Here is an 18,041-nt window from a genome sequence, read left to right as displayed (position 1 = left end):
TGCGTCCCTAGAGTAATGACACCAATATACGACTTCATCATGACATCACACACCTGAAAAGTTAGCGACGTAATCACGGCATAACTATAAGGTCTCCTAAGTGATGTAACATGGTCATCGCATGACATCTTCACTTGGAGAAAGTGCAAAATCAGGTTTGAAGAAAGCTTACAATGTCACCGATCACAGAGACTACGCAAATCCACTTCAAGTGCAGAGAGCTTTCGAAGGCAGTGGGGTAAGATTGCTACATCGATTCATAAGCATAAAAACAAAACTGTCAGATGAAGCCATCTTAGACGAATGAATAACGCACCCCGCGAGTTTCTACGGTGCAGCGCGTGTGCTTCTTACTTATTCTCGCCTTGATTGTTGTCATGATGACAACGGTAATGTCAAAGTGAGACAACAAATATACTATGCTCCCGTTATACAGGGTGTCCCACATAACTTGAGCCAAGAAGTTGGAAATGAAAAACGTGTGGCGAATTGAACCAAACGCGTACTACTTGCACTAGCCTGTAGGTACACAAGGTATTTTTATTTCTCCCCATGCTAGTTAATAAAGTATTTTCATTTCCTATCATTTTAATTATGCGCTGGAAGCCTAAATTATGAACACTGATATGTAGAGCACTTTCAGGAACCACCGACAAAATTGTTTTCTGTACGATACGTCCAGCTCTTATTTTTTCCGCGTTGTAAAGAAAGCCTATAGCAGCTTTATAGCAGTGCGCTCGCGGTCCATCACACGGCTTCTTTTCACGTTTCGCGGGCTTTCTTTGACACGTGGAAAAAATAACAGCGCAGGACGTATCATACAGGAAACAATTTAGTCGGTGGTTTCTGAAAGTGCTATACATCTCACTGTTCATATTTGGGTTTCCAGCCCATAATAATGAAAATTTGGCAATTGAGAATTATTTATTAGTATGGGGAAAAATAATAAATAGACTGAGTAGCTACAGGCTAGCACAAGTAATATGCGTTTGGTTCGATTCGCCTTCTAAGTGCCTTTCACTTTCAAATTCTTGGCTCAAGTTATGTAGGACACCCTGCATGTTACAAACGTATTTCTGCAACTGCTCTTGACATGTTTATTCTTGTGCAACTCTACGACTTCTCTGTAATGGCGCTGAAGTGAAAGTGAGTAGTGTGGCTAAATAAGCAAAAGACTAAAAAAGAAGTGTTAAAAAACGCGTGTGATGGCAACCAAAAAAAAAGACAGCAGCAATATGCGGGTATACTTGCTGCGTTTCAGAAGGCAAATGTCATTAAAATGCGTGGTGCCGAGAAAGAGCACTCGAGCACACTTTCACTTCTCTGGTTAGTGCGGTCTTGTGACTGTTCTAGCTCTCCACACTTCCCAGCTAACGGGCGGCCCACGCGCGCTCTCGAACAAATGGTGTGGGTTGAGTTCTGCGAGCCCCGATGGCTTATTTTTTTTAAGGGCGAAGTAGTTACCGTTTTTGCAGTCTGTGCGATGTCACCACAAGAAATGGGGCAAAGAATTGGGGCAAGTCTCCCTACCGCTTAGAGCAAGTGCGAATGTCAAACAGAGGCGAACACGTGAAAAAAAAGAAAAATAAAAGAAAGATATAGAAAGCAAAGAAAAAGTGAGATAAAGAAAAAAATGAAAGTAGGCAAATGCAAAGTGAATAACAAGATAAATTCGTAGAGGATGTCAAATATATAAAGAGAAAGAAATAGAAGGCAAGAAGCAGGTTCGTGAAACAGATGAAAAAGAAGTGAGAGCATTGTTAAAGAGAAAATAAGACAAATGAAGAAAAAAAGCAGTAAAACAGAAAGAGAAAAATACAGAAACATGGAAATAGAGTAAATATGGAATGTAACCTAAGCAAAAAAATGAGAAAAACACACTGTAAGACAGAAGTAGAAATAACAGAATTGAAAAAGCAAAAAATGAACGATAAGTAAGCAAAGACACATATATGATAAAAATTAAATAAATAAGAGAGAAAGAGAAAACTATAGAAAGAAATATATGGAATCAGATACAACAATGCGATGCAACAGAGCAAAATAAAATAAAAAAATAACAAGGAAGGCATTTCATCTCCACTCTTCATTCAGACTGGGCGCTCACAAGTCCGCAGCGTTTGTAAGTTTTCCGCTTAGCACTGCGTTTCTGCATGCCTGGTATTGTAGGTCGGGACTTTTTGATGCCTCCGGAAGCAGGTATGAAACAAAAGACCACGCGACGCATTAGCTCAGCGCTGCCTGTGCTATCTATTGTGCCAGCGTTGTAATAGCGACTTCTCGTGGTCATCGCGTAATGCTTTTTCACAGTTGTCAGTTCGCTGAAAACACCATGCTTGTTGGTACACCAGTGTAGCTACTATTGCCATATATATAACTTTTTGTTTATGTTTCTCTCTCTCTAGCTGCAATAGACCACAATATATACAATTATTAGATTAAGCTCCATGTATAGTGTTTATTTTATTGATATGAATATATTAGAGCAAAAATTTCACTTTTTTCTATAGATTCTTTGTTTTCATCAAATCCCCGACAGTCTGAACTTGCCTTATTTCTTCACAACTAAATCTGTGCATTTATATACACCCTTAAACAAGCTCCTCTGTGGTGTAAGAATTATAAAATTTGTCGTATAACATCGATTTGTCAATAGCACTGAGCTTTCTGGAGAGGAACTTCGGATAAAGTGCACTGTGGTGAAAACTTTCCCACGTTCTATCATTTTTTAGAAAGCGCGCTAGAAAGATGGCTGAGCTTTCTCAAAGCACACAGAACGGCCTAATAACAATTATTCACCATCAAGAAAACCACACTTTTATAATAGAGCTTCACTTACTCACGCTTCATTTTGAGTCTCCAATACCATGCAGGTAAAATGAGCTGGACAACTTTTCTCTTAATTTCTGGCCCATAGGAAAAAAATGTACCTTTAAGAATCCATATTAGGAGAAAATCAATGGAATGTTTTTCTGCCACTGACTCTAGTAGTCGAAGGTATCCGGCAAATATTTATGAAACCTGAAAATATTGAAGGGGGTGGTAATACCCTAATGGTCGTTTTTGCTCATGATTCCTAGGGTTACATAGAGGAACATTAGTTATGGCACAACTGAAATTGAACTTTTCTACCGCGAAATCATTCTAACGATGAACATTATGATGATTATGATATATTATTATAAGGTGCTGTACGTTATATAAGATAAACAAATATAATTAGGCATTTATATGTTTCACGCTGGTAGATTTTCGACACCATTGCATCAGAAGCATTAAAGCATTTCTGTAATCAAATTAGCATGGTCGTCTTCATGTTACATCTTCAAGGGTTCATGCTACCGAAAACTTAATACTTTGTTGCACTTTACTCTCAGAAAAATACCTTAACTTACGGCGCCCATTTTCTATTAGCTTTGCCCCCAAGGCTGGAGAGCCGTAAAAAGCGTTAGATAATCAGGTTTTCTCTGAATTCCCAAGCTCGTGCACGTGCAACCTGCTCCCAGCTATGACCCTGAATGTGCATCAGCCTGAAGGCCATCAAAAAACACACGCGCAACCTTGATGGAGGTAAAAAAAAAGCCGCTCAGAATGAACCATTTCTTGTGAAGTGAATAGGGCATCAGTTCATCATTTATTTCTTCAAAAGATCAAGAAGAGAAAAGAAAGATAACAATACAATAGAAATTCTGAGGAACATTCGTCTTCAAGTCCTGGCAGCTAACGTATTGAGAAAAGAGTGGCCTGGCAGCACAACTGTACCGCGGCCTTCATGTCACGATGCCCAGCGATTTGTTATGCAGAGACAACTGTCGCGCTTAGAAAATAATGGAAGCGTTTCTTTCTAGGAGCCTAATGGATTCCCGCTCTTGTGCTGCAAGGAGGGAATCTGAAGACACTATGCGTGGAAAATCTGCTGGTTTACCCTCCCACCAGACAGCACTCCGTAGATCTTGAAAGATTCTGCGAAGCCGCTAGCCCTGGTTTCGCTGCAGTTAACTTAGCTTGCAAGTTATCCAGTGGACTTTGGTTCCATTTTATTAAATTTTGACGATATCATGCCAACACATGTATTTATTCTGGTGGAATTCTTAGAATCCTAAATAAATTAAAAAGGCTACTGGTGTTGAATTATCACAATAATCATTTAGTTATTATATATCATGAAAACTATAATTGCTATGACAGTGGTTTCATTACCATCATAGCACTCCATATATACGATGCTGCAAAGCTCTAGCCAGCAGTTCCATTTGAAAACAAAAATGGCTACAGTTCCACGAAGTAAATGCTGATGATAGAATGAAGCTGAGTTCTAAGGTCCGCAATGTGTATGTTGAAACTACTGACTAGGATATAGAATAAACAAATGAATGGACAGATGGTTGGATGGATGGGCGTACATATGGATGGAGAAAGTGGTCTATTTTTAAAACACATTTACGCTATGAACATTATTTACGTTATATGCAACAGCTGAGTTTCGGTCCGACAGGAAGCTACGACAACGACTACGTCAACAAACATCGTGCCAAACAAAGGAGCTTCACTCCTAAAAATATACAAAACGCCTTTCACCACGTTAGAACTCTACTAAAAATGCATCGAGGCACGATTCCATTGGACATCGTCGCATGTTAATGTGCAGAGTCCGCTGTGCCGCACATAGGAGGAACGAAATTGGCCTAAACTCCGGCATAATTGTTTAAATTAAGGAGCGCTCCTTCCCAGTGGTGGACTGAGTACAGTGAATTTGGGGATATACACCATCAGATCTGATACTTTGAGCTTTTCCCCCGAAAGAGAGTGACTAATCGGCCATATCAGCAGGCTCTTTTCACAGGTGCTGGGAAGACATTCTGTTCCCGGCAGGTGTGGGGAGGACGTGCAAAGAAGAGGCTACTATTATGTTTTCTTCAAAAGACAGGTTTAAATTATGTATGATGACTCGATGAGACACGCATCATGGAAAGAGAAACTCAAATGGAGTGGTTGATATAGCTAACTCCGCCTGTGGAAACAACACCGCCACCACCACCCCTGCCATGTTAATATCCGATCTATTTTTCTACTGTTTGCTATGTTTTCCGCTTTGCAATTAGTTCAGGTGTTGCGCATGTACACACATGAAGCAAAAGCAGAAAAAAAACAGGTAGTACTTTGCCAACAGTTCAATAGCATCTAAAATGTTCTATAAAACCAATTTTTATAGTGACGATCCGAACACAACCAATTCAGATGAGTACCAGCATTGTAAAGTAACAACCCCACGTACAAAAAGTGAGCATACCAGGCCTTAGAAAAAAGCTTCAAAGCAAAATGAGAAAAATAGGTTTTTTATTATATTTCTACCAGCTAGGTCGTCCTTAAAGGCCAGTTAAGTTCGTAACCATGAGGTCAAGATCGCTTCTGTACTTCAGCGTTTCTCGGGTAAATTAAGATCCCCACAATTTCTTCTCCCGTGCCCCTGTTGTCTTTCGTACAGAAATACTAATGGTTCGCTGCGTATCAATGCTTAAAACCTTAAAATAATAAAAACGTTTCAATATTTTGACATGTACTCTACATATAATAATAAAACCCTACAATTTCCGCGGTATTACACCTTAATTATTTAGCATAAACTTCTTTAGGTATTCCCAGTCGGGCATGTTCAACGCAACAAAATTGTTTTCCACGTACCATATGCATTGTTTTTTTTCTAAAGCACACATTAGAGCAAACTGTGCATTTTTCTAATGAGATTCGTTTAGAAAAAAAATGGGGGGACAAAAAGGCTTTGTATCTGTGCTTTGGGCTTTAAATTTTGCCATCACATTACACCTATTCAAATTGTGACCTAAATCAAAATAAGTTTTTCTTCAAAAAAGAATGTCGCATATTGTTGGGGATATGCACTATATTTCTATATATGCAGCTTTCTTCAATACAATTATTTTAGAGTTCAATCAACACTTAGTTTCATTACAAAATAGCTTTAGCTGAGGTGAGGTATATATTTCCCTTTGGAAGAATAATTCATACGAGATAACTTTAGGCGCTACTATCGCAACATTCTTCATAAAAATTACTTTGTTGAAAAAAGATATCACGTATAATCTTGAATGTAAGCGTAACCACATGTTAACCAGTTAGAATACAATACCCTGGACTACAGGCGATGCTGCGCGCGCCTGTATTTTATGAAGGGTGCTATCGTTGCCAAAAAGTGGACATGTGGCTTAGTATAAACAATAGTAATCTGCATGCTTCTTTCACCAGAAGGCCTCCAACTGAGTGATACCTGTGCAAGAAATATTTATCTCATTTAATGTTGTAGCGCATATCATTCGTTTCCCAGTGTTGGGTAGCAAACCAATCGCGCGTCTTTTCAACCCCACCTGCGTTGCCTTCCACTGCCTCTGTCACTAGAACTATAGGTGAATATTTATTTTTTATTCCAAAAATTAGACGAAACTTTAATGCGAAATATTTTTCAGCAGATTTTTAAGTGAGTTTCCAGTAAAACACGCAAAGTCTAGGGATAAAAGCGGAAGAGCCTTCACTCGGAAACGATTTTGTATAGGAGGCGATGCATGGAACTTCGACCACGTAGGTCGTATGCATGTCTTTCCACGAATGCCGTTTAGCTCATGAGACTTACAACGCTGCGCACATTTACACATACAGCGCAGTTCAACGTGATCCTGACAAAATTAAGTGATCAGCTGGGCCCGATGTCAGCGGAGAGGTGGCACAGTGTCTTATAGCTCCGCCTTACTTTTAAGTGCGTCACATCTGCCCTGGTTGAGAATCTTAGTGCAACTTGAGCTTCCAAGCTTGACGAGCACTATTTCGTAACATAGCGAGAGCTAATTAGTTTTCTGACACCCGCGCGTTTCAGCTTTTCTGGTGTGTGTTTCAACTTACTTTGCCCATTAGCTCCATAAATAGCACCGGTCCTCGATTCTGTGAGGATTATCGAGTTGTTTGGTAGGTTATATCTCAGAAGGAAAATAAAATCACATGTCTGAGTAGGCATCTATAGCTGTGATCAAATTATCGATATTGTAGCGAACGTCACGTGGAGCGCTAGCACTGCGAAAGAGACAGCGGGATAGTGAGGTAGTGGAGATTATCAATGAATTGTGCAACACCTTTTTTTTTCTATTGGTGGCACGTCTAGCGCGCCATTGAAGCGCACTATTACGAAGAATACGGACAAAACGACAATAAAACTGAGCACTACAGACTACGAACCAACAAACAAAAACAGAAAAAATACGCCAATGCCCGAAGAACAAAAGTGTGCTATATAGGTTGGCTGAACAGTAATATGACTAATACTTCAAAACACACCGATTATCAAATAATTGGATGAATGATTGAATGAATGACTGATCTTTACGTAACAATGACATCTAAGCCAAGTAGCGTATCTTTCAAGAGTATTGAAAAGAACTAATTATGATGCGGGTCAATAACTAATGTAGCCGTCTACCGCCACAGTGGTACAGGCCGCAGTCGACCATCTAAACTACTTATTGAGGGGAAAAACAAAGACAAAAGTATAGTATGGATACAGAGCAGCAGGCACCCCCTTGTATTTACGATCGATTGCTGATGTTTTGAGACATGAACCTATCTCCGGCGAAGGCAGGAGATTAGTCTATATCTCGGAACGTCGGCCAGCATGTCTCAGGCCCTCACTCCTGTCCAGGCAATTAAGTAGCACAGTGTTTCATGGCTCCATATTGGACAAGTGAAGGCGTTTCATAGAAGGCATTGTTTATAGGTAACCCCAGGAATGGTTTTGTTGAGTCATAACAAAAATCAGCGTATTTCTGTGACCCGAGAACGTAGCTTAATGAAAGATGTCTATTTAGAAAGAACTTTCATTTGGCGCATAAAAGTTCTTTATAAATTGAGCAGCCTACACGACAGAATTTCACACGTTACAAAAGTAACAAATTCAAATGAGAGTTACTTCCTTTAAAGTGTAATTTGTTACAGTGGTCTATTAGAGTTCCAGGTAAGTAACTAAACAATTACAGAAATTCAACCGATTACTACAGACGATTTTAACGCGGAGGCTGCCATTTTTACCACCTCAGCACCGTCTACCGTCTGCGATGTTCCGCCATCGTGTGGGTGCGTGGAGATCTGCGGCGGATTATGCAGCGTATGCGTTCAGTACACAAAGTACTGTTCTTCTTCGCGGTACGCGGTAAAACACAGCAAGGGTTCGAGTGTAAAGGTGCTAGTAAGTAATAGCCAGCTGGCTATCTTTGGTTGATGTCGCCTTCATATGCTATAATGACTGTATTTGGTTCCCACCGTCGTGTGTGCACTATGAAATCGCCTTTTCTTTTTTCTTGTTATCGCCTGTTAACTTCAACTTATATTGCAATCCGCATCATATTTTTATTGTGCTGATACGCTTTGTAACGCGTGAATTTTGTGTGATCTGTATAACTTCACCAATTACCCCCCTTACTCAGTGCCCTGTAAAGGGCCTGTAAGGAATTTTAAATAAATAAATAATCGCTAAGCTGTCAGCTTCGAAATGGACGAAACAGAAAGTATAGCCGTGACCCATGAGACGTTCCCGCAGCGGTGCCAACGCTAGACAGGAGGCGAGTAAAATTCCAATGCATTCAAGTAGCTCGTGTATATGGGTAATTGGTTAATATGTTTTTTTACAGCTGGCTTTGTGGTGGTTCTGGGAGTATGCACGGGAAGTAATTTTTTTTTAAACTTTCGATTTAACAGGCTAAACGTAAATGGAGACGAACGAATATGCACGCCATTGTCCAGCTGCACTTGTGCGTGCATCAGTGTTTAAAATGACTCTCGGATCGCTTTGCTGTGATTCTTCAAGCTTATCGAAACTCTTCAATCGCTAACAGATAATCTGGTTCGGTCCAGAACTTCACAATACAGAGTTTATGCAACGATGAAAGCACAGACACCAATGCCTGTGTTGATTCGTGTCGTCGTGTAATCAAGAGCTTGTGCCTGATCGTTGCGCGGGATTAGAAACGGATGTATGACGAATGAACTCGAACTTCTTTGTAGAAAAAACACAATAATAAACTGAAAATAAACGTCTTGTTCATCTGGAAGCACCGCATGAGGTAAGCTCATTTCAGCGCGAGCAGACGCCTCTGGCGATGTGCCGGAAGTGAGCCTGTTTTGGTAACATTTCTGTCATTTTTTAAAGAAGCATCACGACGAGCGCACGTGTTCAGGTAATGACATGGCTTTAACGATTATTCATCGATCATTCACAACACTCATGCGGCCATGAAAAAAAAAGTGTGGTTGTCAAAAAAGTGCCCCAGTTATCGTTGAGAAATGACTTGTCGCGAAAACGCTAAAGGCACGTTTCTGGGCAAAGAACACTTACGTCATGGGAAACTTTCTGCCATGCACTTTAGAAGGTGCTCATTCGATAATCTTGAAATTCGTGCACTTCAATTTCGGTAGCCCCAGGCATTGTAGCTCGTGTATTGTTGCATAAAGATGGAGGAATTACCGGCTAAATCTTTAGAATTCTGGGCAAGACATCGTGCGTATTAACCGTCAGTTTTGAAATTTATTCGTTTTGCTGCAGATAATTAAATGTACTAGCACCCCACCAGAATCACACACCATTCTAATGAAGAAGCAATTAGAAGGACAGCCACCACATAAAAAAAACTTGTCGGAAAATGAGGCCTGTGATCTAAGTAAAGTCATTTCAAATGAAGATTGAACCTCGCATGTATTGGCTGCCAGTCTTCTGGGCTTTCGTTAGTTGGGCTCACAGCCAAACGCAGTGCCCCCGTATCCTGTTGACCTGCTCTCGTCCGATATATCTATTTTGGGCAGCGCAACTGCTTTAATGCATGAAAAAAATAAAGAAAAATGAAACATCTTGATCTCTCGTGCAACGCGCATGCCAAACGTAGTCATCTCCACACACCAGTGGCGGTGGCTGAACGGCCAGTGGAGAGTTAATATTGACGAAAACGCACCGGTTTGAGGCTACGCTTTTCTCCATGAAAAATGTCTATTGCGTCACTTTCCTTCAAAATTTAATTGCCGTAATATATAGCAGCAGAAGTTTATTCAAACCAGAAAGAACTACTGTGGCTTCTATGATAGAAGAGAAAAATGGGCAGATTGCAAAGGCTGAGAAGTTTACTGTGGCTTCTGTTACACGTTGTTAACTTTCAATGGCAGCTTTTTAAAGTTGTCGCTGGTTCTTCCACGTTTCTTTGTTAAGACGCTAGCTGCTGCACTGATTACTCTATTCATTGGTGTGCTAGAAGAAAGGGCAGTGTAACTACGGAACGCCTTGCACAGCAGCTCGATGATTGATGTGTGGGGTTTAACGTAACGAAACCACCATATGATTATGAGACGCACTTGCACAGCAGCTCGTAGTTGCGCACTGCTTAGATGCGACTATTCGCTTGCTCTGTTAAGAGTCGAGCTTCGCGGTGGCTGGCGATCGGGCAACGCGTCGTCGGTAAGGCCAAGAAAAATTTTTAAAATACGCAATGTCGGGAGCCCCGTTTGACAGGACAAATGGTTCATACAGAGCAGTCGCACACTTTTCGAGACGAAAAGTGACATAGAAGACTGGTCACGTCTTCATTTCGAAAAATAAAAAAGCGATTGATTACCAGTAATTAAGAGTTGTAATTTAATAACTCGAATCCTTACAATTTTGACAATGGTCTAATTGCAAACACAACAAAGTAACAAGAATATGTAATTGATTGTATACTACGGATTACTCGTAACGTTGTCCACCATGATGACGCAGAAATTACGGTGACCGGCTAGGTCGTAGGTTCGATCCCGGCATAGTGGTCATATTTCGATGAAAGCGAAATTTTATTAAGTCTGATTCGATTTACTCAGGCCGCGACCATGCCTGAAACCGCACTGCAGACAGAATTCGGGCGTAGGTTTGTCATCTGACGGGTTTGTGAGTCAGTCTAGATAGCATGCTGAGAGCGTCACTACTGACTCACAAAAACAGTGAACGACCGCCTTGCAACAAGTATTCAATATACTTATCAGTAGAGTTAGGCACTGAAGCAGCAGCGCGATTTCTGCACGCTATGCCGAAGTCAGACGGCAGCCACTGAAAAGCAACACTGTGCTACAGACGTGAAAATAACGGTGCAGACCGCGGGACTGCGTGGTCGAAGGCATCGACGCGCCAGCTAGCGACGACATGCCTGCTGCGGTGCGCAGACGCTTCTCGTCGTATCAGTTGGCCTCTGATGTCGCTCTCTCCGACGCGATCGTAGCCAAAACGACAACACAGTGTCTATTTTGGTCATCAACTTTTGTGCAATCTTTTCTTTTCACTTCTTTTTCTTTACGTAGTGGCTGCGACGGTGCCGGTTCCAGCACCAGGCTTGCGTCAGTGTTTATACCGGTGTATTGCATAAATAAGCGTAGCCAGCATCGCAAAATCTGATGAAGCAAAGCACACAAAATTGAGTATTCTCAGCTCAGCTTGCCTTTCTTGCGTTAAGCCAAGTTGAATTTAAATGAGCCTAGTTATGATGAAACAAGCGTAATAAGTACGAAGGCGAAATTAAAAATAGTTTTATTAAGACTAATTAGCTTTAAGTTAGCCTGACGAGGGTAGACTTGGTAATTAGTATCTTCTCCAGCTAATATTGATATGTGGGGTTCAACGACCCAAAACCACCATATGATTATGAGAGACGCCGTAATGGAGGGCTCCGGAAATTTCGACCACCTGGGGTTCTTTAACGTGCACCCAGATCTGAGCACATGGGCCTACAGCATTTCCGCCTCCTTTGGAAATGCAGCTGCCGCCACCGGGACTCGATTCCACGACCTGCGGGTCAGCACCCGAGTACCTTAGCCACTAGACCACCACAGTGGGGCCTCTAGCTTATGATCTTTGAGCTCATGAAAATTGAACTTCAATTACTTTGGTTGTGTTTTATTAGAACTTGTTTAATTACACCTTATTATAATCATAGTGACTGGATTCTCAGAGAAGATAAGTGGATGAGGGGGAGATAGAAAGTTAGGTGGGCAAAGGAGATTAGGAAGTTTGCGGGCATCAAGTGGCAGCAGAAAGCACAGAACCGAGTTGACTGGCGGAACAAGGGAGAGGCCTGTGTCCTCCAGTGGGTGTAGTCAGGCTGATTATGATGATGATAATTAGTAGTTTTATGATGCTATGATCAACCACACTTGAACACATTTTTTATATTTATCTTATATGCTGCCGCACTAGCTTAGTTATGCATAGTTAACCTAATTATGTCACGTGAAACTGGTGTGTTTTGTGTGTAATTAGAAAATATAGTAAGTAATCAGCCATAACTAGTACGCGTCTTAATAAAGTAAAAGATTGCATGATCAACTATGCTTCATTGTATTTTGCTGTACGTGCATTTTTCTCGACCCATCTGAGCGCATCAAGGTTTTTGCTAAGCTTAACGTAAAAACAGCAACCTGAACTGGGCTTAAACTTACGCCCGAATCGATCAGGTGATCACGCTCAATTAGGTTAGACTAGATTCGGCTGCACCTAACTCACGTAACTAGCTTTAGCTAAGCTCATATACGTTCAACTTGCCTTAACGCGACAAAGGCAAGCTGAGCTGAGAACATTTATTTTGTGTGCTTGGCTTCATCAGGTTTTGGGAGGCTGGCTACGCTTAGTTATGCTAATAAACCGGTATAAATAACGACGCGAGCCCCTGGTGCAAGAATACTTTACGTGAGCGGAAGCCGCGAAGCAAGCGCTTGGCGGGGAGGGACCGAATATGTTCTCGTTTGCGACGTGCCGATAAATGGCTCGCCAGACGGAGGAGCGTGGACGGCTGCTGGTGAATTCCACAAAGCAAATCCGGCACGTGGGCGACGGTTTCCAAATCTGACAAAACCTGGTTATCACGCGATATCAACCACGTGACACGCACAGAGCGGAGCGGCGAAAGAGAGGGTGATAAGGAAGAAGGTTGACGGTGTGGCGAGAGCATTATGGCGACGGTGGGCGCCCCTACCCGCGGCCCCTACATTTCTACGTCACGGGGCTTTCCTACACTGAAAGGGGGCGTGGGGGCGGCAAAGTTTATAGCGCCATCTGTCTTGCTCCTTGTGAAACCGAACATTATAGGGTAGCGGATAGCCCCGGAGTTCACTTGCAAGTATTCTTGCAGCGTGCACGAGCACGGTGCTTGAACTGACACCACTTCAGCCGCCACGTAAGGAAAAGTAAAAAAAAAAACCGGCACATGACACCCAGGTCTCGTTTTGGTTACGAGCGCGGCCAATAGATACGACTGGACGCGCATGCGCACTGCAGCAGGCGTCTCTTCGCTAGATAGCGTCTCGATGCCTTCGGCCTCGTGATCCCATAGTCTGCACACTGTCCTTTAAGAAAGGAAACGCGCGAATGCGTAGCCTGCGCTCTGCGGCCGCTGCCTACAGCGCCATCAACCAACAAGTGAAGAAAGCACGTTCGCGTTTGGCGTCATCTATGGCCAAGCAAGATAACGAGTCATGGCTGGTAGACAAGCGCTGCTAAATTCCGTTCCCTCTCGCCGCTCGCGTCGAGAGCGATATCGAGCGATAACGGCGAGCTTGCACCGTGGTCGCTCACAACGTTTTATATGTTGGCAGTGGACTACGCACTGCAGGCGCGAGCAAAGAAAAAGTGCGATCTAGGAGAGTTTGTCTGCCGGCCGTATCTCATTATTAACAATTTTTGGCAACAGATGACGCTGAAAGCGAACGTGATTTCTTTTGCTGTCACTTGATGGTGCTTTAGGCAGCCGCCGCAGAGTGCAGGCCACGCGTTCTCGTGTTCCCTTTCATAAAGGACGATAGTGTACATGCCACAGCTTAAAGTGAGCGAGGGATTGATGTAAGGTTTACCCTCGTAACGCTACTCTACACATGTTCTATTATATAGCGAGAAATTTCTAGAAACACATTACACTTACTCGTCGGCGCATTTTCAAAAACCAGACTAAAGGTGACATTTACAGAAGCAGGAGGTTCAACCGAAAGAATAGCAATCCTTCATGGCTCAGTATATTCTTTACTTATAGTCCCTTCAAATTTTTTCCGCCATACAAACGATTTCTAGAATGATATGAAAAGCATGAAGTACATTTTAAGCCCTTTGATTGATCATACAATGTAAACTCGTCACTGAGAAGTCCCATGTGCCAGCGTAGTGCCAACTAAATGATACTGCATATGAAGTGATGTTCTAGCGGAATTCTGCAGGCTTCAGAGTTACAAGAAAACCAATGCTACTCCTGTCTAATTACGAACATGTTTAGAGAAAACTGCGTCACATTTTTCGCTCACGAGGTGCGTAATCAAGTGGTACTCAATCTTTCACGCTTATTTTCCTGCAATGTGCGACCTATCTTTGTTCGTACTCGTAAAGGCAGCACTTCCTGCTTTTGGGGTCGTTACTTTTTCGTCAGCTAGCAAATTAAAAACCTTGCCAAACAACCCGTCTATAGCATACTAAATACATATTAGCATATTCATTTACAGTCAGAGAAAATACCAGTAACATTTTAGCGTCGTGAAGGGAACTGGATACTACCAGGGTTCGATAACACTACCTTCGAGTTCACTGTAGAGAAACATTACCAGAGAACCACGGCTATTTGGTCGTTTATTACGATAGTGTTCCCGGTATACACCCCAAATGTGAACAAAATAGGCAAAATATGCATGCTAATAAATATTAGTTATGTTTTACTAGAACGAATATGAATATTAACGAAAGAAGTTAGAGAATCCTGAGAACACAACTATGTCTGAACCTGCACTAAAATAAAGTTCCATGCAACCTTGCTTAAACATCGCTTCAACGAGGAAGCTATAGCGAGCGATGTTCGGTAAACACGCCTCCGTCTCTTGCTGGCCTGTCAAATGGGGGGGCTCACCAATTTCTTCGATGCTGAAGCCGAAGCTCGCGGTGGTACTCGAAGAATTCCAGGCGACGCGGTTCTTTGTCCGTAGTGTCACAAGTTCAGGTAAAGTCCACACACACACGAAAAAAAAAGTTGAAACGCGACTTGTAGGTACTAATACTACCACACGCCCGGCGCCTGAACATCGCGGTCAGCCATTAATGGCGCCGAACAACTGCCGTCTACAAAATGCACGCCGCGACGAGCAGCAAATGAAAAATGGAAGCCCGGCGCCACGTGTAACACTAACGGCAATGCTGCGCATGCGTTGTTGCAGCCAAATCTGGTCACGCCATTGCGTCACGATATCGTTCGTCGCTGTCTTATCAGCGAAATTTGCGCACGACGTACTCCGGCGGAAAGAAATCGAAGAAAAGATGTACAAAAAAGTCGATGGATGATTGTCGGGCTCGGAATGTTCTCGCAGTGCCTAAACTAGCTCAAGCGGTCGGATCACTTTTATGTGGCCGCCGTTTCGCGTGCACATTTGGTTCTCGAATGACAACCCGATTACCAGCATAGCTTGCAATTATGTGACGAATGCAATTCATCGTCCAACTCGAACTGAAGCTGTACAGCGGGGCACTGCCACATTGCGAAAACGGGAGGGCACCCCCCCGAGATGGTCTGGTCACTGTGCTCTCCCACTTTAGAAAGTCTCCCCCGCCCCCGTTATCGACAGTGATCAATGTCAGCCCTTATCATTTAAGACAGAGAAGAGGGTTTAAAGTCGGCCCCACTCATTAATTGAATAGGGTGGGGGTGATGTGATGAACCTTCTTTTTTTCTCCCCCCCCTCTCGAAAGGGAACCCTGCACACGCCTAAGACAAGCGCTGTTGGGTTCTCTCTCTCACTCTTTTTCAATAAAACTGCGCTCACAAAATCGTATACGTGAAGAAACAGCTGAACACCACCATACTAACTTGGCTGAAACTTGAGCTAGGTAGTTGTATACTTCATGATGGACCGGCAGCGCAACCACGTAGAGAAATGAAGCAACGGCGCTGTGATTTCGTGTTCTTTTTTTTCCTCTGTATGGTTGCGCTGCCGGTCCTTCATTATCGTTAAACAAAAACGGAAAGCCCCGCCGCGGTGGTCTAGTGGCTAAGGTACTCGGCTGCTGACCCACAGGGCGCGGGTTCGAATCCCGGCTGCGGCGGCTGCATTTCCGATGGAGGCGGAAATGTTGTAGGCCCGTGTGCTCATATTTGGGTGCACGTTAAAGAACCCCAGGTGGTCTAAATTTCCGGAGCCCTCCACTACGGCGTCTCTCATAATCATATAGTGGTTTTGGGACGTTAAACCCCACATATCAATCAAACAAAAACGGAAAATGTCTATTATATTCACATGACTTGGCGCAAATGTGACTTAAAACCAATATGACTTAGTAACTGTAGTGTCAATGCGCCGCTAGCCCCGCGATTGAGCAACTACGGCCACTTCAGTGTCAAGTGGCGTGCTACGAATCGTCGTCTCTGCGTCAGCTACGCCCGCGTTGTGTGCAAGTACATGTGCGCGAAGCTGACTGGTTTGATAAAACGGGTTTCGGGGCCCTGAACGATTAGCTAGAATGTAAATTTACGGGATCAATCATATTTTAGATGATACGTAACGCAGAAGCGCGGCAGAATGTTTCGAAAAAAGATTCGGGTGCGGCCGGCCAGCGTAATGTGATTAAGAAGCGTCATTTTGACTGCTTATCGTATAAACAGTGGCCTTTGTGTCTGACGTGTTGACAACCTTTTGTTATAAGCGTGCGATGAATACGTACGGTCGCGATCTGAACGTGTTGCATTTATTATGGTGTTTCATTTCAGCTGCGTTTTTAGTCGTTGTTAGAGGTGTATTAGTTTTTTTGTAAACTCGTCCAGTACCAGCTAGCACACGATATCTCAGCTGTCCCGTAGCGCAACAAAAAATTACCCGCAGCTTCCCTCGGGGGAACACTGGGGAGGATGCGGAGCATATAATTGGTTAACGGGGTGTTAAAGTGCGACTTACTTGGGTCGATGGCTAAATTGGTTAACGTGGTTGTGAAATGGGGTGTTAAATTGCGACTTACTTGGGTCGATGGCTAAATTGGTTAACGTGGTTGTAGGAGGGGGTGTTAAATGAGTGAACACGTACACACGTATGCGAAAGGGCGGCGCTGGTCGAAGGGACGTCGATCATTGTGTTTGTGGATTCGTTGAAATTCATTTCACCGCGACCTTGGACGTCGACGCGCCGTACAAACCAACCGACGAGCGGCAACTGAGCGAGCGAGCGCCGACCTTGAGTATATATACAGCGCGACGGCGCATGCACTGTCAGCTGTCGAATGTTCGAGAAGGGGGAGAAGCGCAACGGCGCATGCGCGCGAGTCAGCTGCCGATGTTCTCGAAGCGTGACGGCGCATGCGCGCTACATTATACAGCTAGCGAATGTTCGTGAAGAGGAGAAGCGCACGCGGTGTGTAGAGGAGGAAGGGTGCACAGATGGTGGAGGAGTGAAACGCGCGCGGTGTGTAGAGGAGGAAGGGATGCACACATGGTGGAAGAAGGAGGATGAAGCTTGCGGACGGCGCCGCACTACAAGCCTCGAGTATTAGATGCTCCGCATCTAAAAGGCGTGGCGCAGCTTCACGGCAGTACGTGGTGGTTACATTTGAAAATTCTCGCGGTCCGCGACACATTTTGCCTGGAATGCAGGACTTCTTGTTTAATCTCACTGTTTTCTGGTGGAGGCGGAAATGTTGTAGGCCCGTGTGTTCAGATTTGCGTGCACGTTGAAGAACCCCAGGCGGTCGATATTTCCGGAGCCCTCCACTACGGCGTCTCTCATAATCATATGGTGGTTTTGGGACGTTAAACCCCACACATCAATCAATCAATCATCCATCTATTCATTCATCCACGCAATACCATGGTCTGCACAGTTTTCCCTCAAGCCTGTACATGTATAGCTGTCGCGAGTACTCAATTTTGTGAGTTTTAGGAGCTTCCTTGGCAAGCTGTTTACCCTCGCGCCTTGTACAGCAGCGTCGTTGGCGGGTACGATTCTCCGGTGATTTTAGAAATGCTCACTGA

At 43.4% G+C, this 18,041-nt stretch overlaps 1 protein-coding gene across 2 annotated transcripts in view; it reads right to left on the bottom strand.

Moving 5' to 3' along the window:
- LOC119181180 (uncharacterized) overlaps positions 1-15,159 on the bottom strand; it is a 767,515-nt gene extending 752,356 nt beyond the window's left edge. The window contains exon 1 of one of the 2 annotated variants that reach the window (XM_075875011.1): positions 14,943-15,159. The gene's annotated coding sequence lies outside the window, so the exon portion shown is untranslated. The remainder of the gene's footprint in view (positions 1-14,942) is intronic. The other variant, XM_075875010.1, reaches the window with a different exon arrangement.
- Between the last annotated feature and the right edge of the window lie 2,882 nt (positions 15,160-18,041).

The sequence above is a fragment of the Rhipicephalus microplus genome, chromosome 10 (assembly GCF_043290135.1).
Source record: "Rhipicephalus microplus isolate Deutch F79 chromosome 10, USDA_Rmic, whole genome shotgun sequence".
NCBI classification, from domain to species: Eukaryota; Metazoa; Arthropoda; class Arachnida; order Ixodida; family Ixodidae; genus Rhipicephalus; species Rhipicephalus microplus.
This window is presented reverse-complemented; position numbering and strand designations above follow the sequence as displayed.